This window comes from Vigna unguiculata, chromosome 6, assembly GCF_004118075.2.
Source record: "Vigna unguiculata cultivar IT97K-499-35 chromosome 6, ASM411807v1, whole genome shotgun sequence".
NCBI lineage: Eukaryota > Viridiplantae > Streptophyta > Magnoliopsida > Fabales > Fabaceae > Vigna > Vigna unguiculata.
Window position 1 is genome coordinate 12,663,032 of NC_040284.1, and position 6,000 is coordinate 12,669,031.

At 47.0% G+C, this 6,000-nt stretch overlaps 1 long non-coding RNA gene across 1 annotated transcript; it reads left to right on the forward strand.

Moving 5' to 3' along the window:
- Positions 1–3,675: 3,675 nt before the first annotated feature.
- LOC114186660 lies at positions 3,676–5,679 on the forward strand. The gene is made up of 3 exons (XR_003605125.1): positions 3,676–3,782; positions 3,890–3,972; positions 5,392–5,679. It is a non-coding gene; the product is annotated as an uncharacterized LOC114186660 (long non-coding RNA).
- Positions 5,680–6,000: the final 321 nt, after the last annotated feature.

A 6,000-nucleotide genomic window follows, 5' to 3' on the forward strand; every position in this document is an offset into this window, starting at 1 on the left:
CTACCGCAGATGCAACAACTGTGGCAAGGAGGGCCACTTTGGGAAGGATTGTCCCAACCTTGCTAGGGCATCAGCACGCCTTCCAGTTCAGACTCCTCACCAGCACCAGCGGAGAGATAGAGGCAACCAGCCTCAGGCGACAGGCAGAGTATATGCCATGACCGGAGCAGAGGCTACAGGTTTAGGTAACCTTGTTATGGGTTATTGTGTGATTTATGGGATGAGATGTTGTGTGCTATATGATTCTGGAGCGACACACTCTTTTGTGTCAAATGCATGTGTGGAACGGTTGGGTCTGCCGGTGCGCGAGCTGCAGTGTGAGCTTGCGGTGTCTACTCCGGCGTCGGGTTTGGTCAGGACGTCGTCCTTGTGTGCTAGGCTTCCAGTGGAGGTAGAGGGGCGCAGGTACATAGTGAACTTAATCTGCCTACCCCTACAGGAGTTGGAGGTGATCTTAGGGATGGATTGGCTCTCTACCAATCGCATCCTGATAGATTGTCGGGAGAAGAAGCTACTTTTTCCCGATGCGGAGGAACCTGAGTTGGTGTCGTCTCAGAGTGTTATGAGGGAACTACAAGACGGTGCGCAGTGCTACATGATCTTCACACATATGGAGGTGGAGAGAGGAGAAACGACGTCGGTGATACCAGTTGTGCAGGATTTTGGGGATGTATTCCCGGAGGAGGTACCAGGGTTGCCTCCCAGTAGAGAGGTGGAGTTCTCCATTGATCTAGCCCCAGGAACTGGCCCGGTCTCGATGGCCCCGTATCGCATGGCTCCGGCAGAGTTGGTGGAGCTCAAGAAACAAATAGAAGGTCTGATGGAGAAACAATTCATCTGACCCAGCACTTCACCTTGGGGAGCACCAGTCTTGTTGGTGAAGAAGAAGGATGGAAGTTCACGCCTGTGTGTGGATTACAGGCAACTGAACAAGATGACTATCAAGAACAAGTATCCACTTCCGAGGATAGACGACTTGATGGATCAGTTGCATGGGTCATCGGTGTTTTCGAAGATAGATCTGCGATCAGATTACCACCAAATTTTGGTAAAGGCTGATGACGTACAGAAGACAACCTTCAGATCCAGGTATGGCCACTACGAGTATGTGGTTATGCCTTTTGGCGTGACCAACGCCCCAGCAGTGTTCATGGACTATATGAACAGGATCTTTCGACCCTTCCTAGATAAGTTTGTCGTGGTCTTCATAGACGACATCCTTATCTACTCCCAGACTCAGGAGGAACATGCAGAACACCTGAGGTTGGTGCTTGGTGTTTTGAGAGAGAAGCAGTTGTATGCCAAGTTGTCCAAGTGCGAGTTCTGGATGGATGAGGTTCAGTTTTTGGGGCATGTGATATCAGCCCAGGGGATTGCAATGGACCCGGCAAAGGTCGAGGCAGTGGTAAAGTGGGAGAGTCCGAAGTCAGCCACAGAGATCAGAAGCTTTGTGGGATTAGCGGGCTACTATAGGAGATTCATAGAGGGATTCTCCAAGATAATGGCGCCTCTGACTTTGCTTACACGGAAGGACCAACCTTTCACTTGGACGGACAAGTGTGAGGAGAACTTCCAGGAACTAAAAAGGAGATTGACGAGTGCTCCTATATTGGTAATTCCGGATGTGGGAAAACCGTTTGAAGTCTACTGTGACGCGTCTCATCTCGGACTTGGCTGTGTACTGATGCAAGAAAAGAAGGCAGTGGCGTATGCTTCACGACAGCTTAAGGTGCATGAGCGTAATTACCCCACTCATGACCTCGAGTTGGCAACGATAGTATTTGCCTTGAAGATCTGGAGGCACTATCTTTATGGTGCTCAGTTCCGAGTGTTCAGCGATCATAAGAGCCTCAAGTACCTATTTGATCAGAAGGAGCTGAACATGAGGCAGAGAAGGTGGATGGAATTCCTTAAGGATTATGACTTCGAGCTCCTATACCACCCGGGGAAGGCAAATGTAGTGGCAGATGCTCTGAGTAGGAAGACGGTACACACTGCACACCTTATGATTAAGGAGGTGGAACTACTAGAGAAATTCAGAGACATGAGGCTACAGGTGGAGTTGGGGTCCGAGTCCATTAGGTGTAGTACCCTTACTATATCTAGTGACTTCTTGGGCTTGATCAGAGAGAGGCAGTTATTGGATGCCAGTTTGAACAGAGTTAGGGAACAGATTGGATCAGATGAGGCTAGAGATTTTGTTTTGGGTGAGGATGGTATACTGCGATTTCAGGGCAGGGTATGCGTACCTGATGACGCAGAGGTGAAAAAGTTGATTCTTGAGGAAGGACATAAGAGTCGTCTTAGCTTACATCCTGGCATGACTAAGATGTACCAGGACCTCAAGGAAACTTTCTGGTGGCAGGGGATGAAGAAGGATGTGGCTCAGTTTGTATCCGCCTGTCTGACGTGTCGGAAGGCGAAGGTGGAGCATTAGAGACCCGGTGGCATTCTACAGTCGTTGGAGGTACCGGTGTGGAAATGGGACAGCATCTCCATGGACTTTGTGACTCATCTTCCACGGACTTTCAGGGGACATGACACCATCTGGGTGATAGTGGATCGGTTGACCAAGAGTGCTCATTTCTTGGCGATGAACTTGAGGATGTCCATGGCCAAGTTGGCCCAGTTGTACATTAATGGAGTGCCCTCGAGCATAGTTTCCGACAGAGACCCGCGGTTCACGTCCCGGTTTTGGCAGACGCTACAGAGTGCTATGGGTAGCAAACTCACCATGAGTTCAGCTTATCACCCTCAGACCGATGGCCAGTCTGAGAGGACGATCCAATCATTAGAAGACTTGTTGAGAACTTGCATATTGGACCACCTGGGAGCTTGGGATGAAGTATTGCCTTTGATTGAGTTCACCTACAACAACAGCTTTCATGCGAGCATTGGCATGGCGCCATACGAGGCTCTTTACGGCAGGAGGTGTATGACTCCTCTTTGCTGGTATCAGGATGGAGAGGCCGTGTTGGTTGGACCCGAGTTGTTAGAGCAGACCACCGAGAAGATGAGGATGGTGAGAGATAGGATGTTGGCTTCGCAGAGTAGACAGAAGGCCTATGCGGATCACAGGAGGAGGCCTTTGGAGTTTGCAGCGGGAGATCATGTATTCTTGAGGGTAACCCGAACCACGGGCGTGGGAAGGACTCTCCGCTCAAGGAAGCTTTCGCCTAAATTCCTTGGCCCGTATCAGATCACGAGGAGGATTGGACCAGTGGCTTATGAGATAGCCTTACCCCCGCAGTTGGCGAACCTTCATCTAGTGTTTCATGTGTCACAGCTGAGGAAGTATGTATTTGATCCGGCCCACGTGTTGGAGGCTGAAGATATACAGATCAGGGAAGATCTCACAGTGGAAGTACCACCCATAGCTCTTGAGGATAGCAAAGTTGAGGAACGCCGTGGAAAGACCGTAAGTCTTGTTAAAGTCATCTGGGATCGGAGGACGGGTGACTCGACTTGGGAGTTAGAGGAGGACATGAGAACATCACATCCACACTTGTTTACCTGGTGAGTCTTTATTTTTGAGGTCAAAAATTTTCTTGTTACGGAGAATGTAAGGCCCTATTTTAATTCTGCCTTCTTTAAGGGCTGCCCTACAGTATTGGGCCTAAAGGTCGGCCCATAGGTTAAGAGCTGTCCATGTTGCCCTAATTCCACACTCTCTTCACTTTCAGAACCGTAGCCGTCACCTTCCTCAGTGCACCAAGAATTCGTTCTGCTAGAGTTAGGTTCTTACTGTTGTTGAGCTAGTTCGAAGTTGCCTCCTACTCCAGGTAAGTACTGTGGCTAGCCCATACTTGTCTCTATCGTTCATTTCGTTCCTTTCATAGCTAGGGTTCCAAGTGACCCATACTGTGCTTCTGTCTCGCTATCTTTCCAGTTCTCCCGTTCGTTCCTTGAAGCTGTTGTGCTCGTGCGTTCGGTAGCGAGGGCGTGTTGGGTCGTGTTGCTAGCTTATTCCAGGTAAGGGAAGCTAGAACCTTTCTTGCGTGATGTGCTCAACTTGTATTGTCATGGTTTGTGAATCCTCTGAGTTTGTGCATTGCTACGAATGTCTGGTTTTGGCTGGAACCTCTGTTGGGTGCGTGAATGCGATTTGCAGGTGAGAATAGTGGCGGACACTGATAGACTCGCCCAGGCGAGCTTGACTCGCCCAGGCAAGATGTGCAGAGGCTCGCTCAGAGCTTTCTGTGCGAGTGGTCGCTTGGGCGACCAGGGTGCGTTTTGAGCGAGCACACAACTCGCCCAGGCGAGAGGGATCTCACTTAAGCGAGATCCCGCGTTGCTTTCTTGTTCCTGTTGAGCCCTCGCCTAGGCGGAAGGGGACTCGTTTGGACGAGACTGTCTCGCCTGAGCAAGACCGCTCAGCCTAAGCGAGGTGCTGGGCGAGACAGTGCGGTGATTGAATATTTGTTTGTTCTTGAATGGTCTGTTTTGGGTTGGGTATGAATGCATGATGAGTGATAGGTATGTAATGGAGTATGAGGTATACGTCGTATGATCCCTAGATTACAAATGATAGGTTTGGCATGAAAGTTGGCATAATCTATACATGACTTGGATATGATGAGTTGGTTACATATGTATGTGTGTGGGGTCACAAACCTGGTATGAGCAATAATGAATCTTGGCAGTTGGCAAAGCTTTGGTATGATTGGCATGAGGAGAAACACCTTACTCATGATCGAGAATAACGAATTGGTAATGATTCAACATATGAGAAATGGAGTTTTGTTGTGGGTTTTGGGTTGAAACCTCATGTGCAATGTATGTATGAATCCCTGATTGTATATGAATGTTTGTCCGTGTCAACGTGTAATTCCTCGGGGTCTCTAGGTGAGACCTCTAGGGCTGCGCTTCAGTGGTCGGGACGTAATTCCATGGCCCCTGTTAGTGGGTGCCCATGGTGGTGCCTCATCTGTATAACTAGGTAAGGATTCAAGGTAAGGACTGCATCCTGACACTCTAAGGGGCCAGTTAGTCTCACTTAGAGCAGACTGACTCCTGTGGTGAGAGTAGCAGGAGGCCTAAAATTCATTAAGGGCTAACCTTGTGGTGAGGGAGATTTGATTCATTGTAACACTTGTAACACATAGCTCGGAGATGAGCAGCTCAGAGTCGAGCAGGGATATCCACCACAAGTGCAAGCATCCGCTGAATCCGACTAAGTTATACGTATCCGGATGAGTCGAGTCGAGTCGTAGTGTATTTGAATGAGAGTCATAACATGTTTGGTTGATTATATGGATGTGAGATGATGAAAATACTTTTGACTGTATGATGCATATGTTGTTGGCTCTAGCTTACCCGTTTCGTTGCTTGGTTGTGTTGTATGTGGCTGTTCTTTCTTGCGATGATCATCGACTTGGTTGATGGGAGCAGATGGGCGAAGTTCTCGTGGTCAACAAGGGAATGGTGATTCCACCGTTTAGCCGTCTGGGCTGGATCTTACACTTCTCTTCTTCATGTCTTCTTTAGGGCTATGGCCCCTGTACTCGTTGTCTTTGGATTGTAAACTCTTAGTTAAACTGTTATCCTGTTTTTGTTGGCATCGTGGTGTGCCTGGTTTTGTAGGGGTGATGTTATGAACCCCCGGACTGCATTGTTGATTATCTCTGTGTGACGTTTCCTTTAATTTTATGTATTAAATTAAATGGGGTGTTACATATATTCACACTCCTTTAGTTTTAATTATTAAAATATTGATAATTTATTAGGTAATTTAAAAATATATATTTATTAATTTATTTCATCTTTAGTTTTGTAATTTTTTTTCTTTTCTTTCATCACACAATCCTTTGTATTTTCTTAATATATAGTGTGATTTGATCAAAATTTACTAATTTTGTTCACATTTTCAAAGTGTATTTCCTCTTATCATAATATTAATTGCATAATTTTTCCTTTAACTACTTTCATTTAAATGATATTTTTTATTTTTAAAAACACAAACCACAATGAAATCAAATAGTTTCTTAAGGTATATAATTG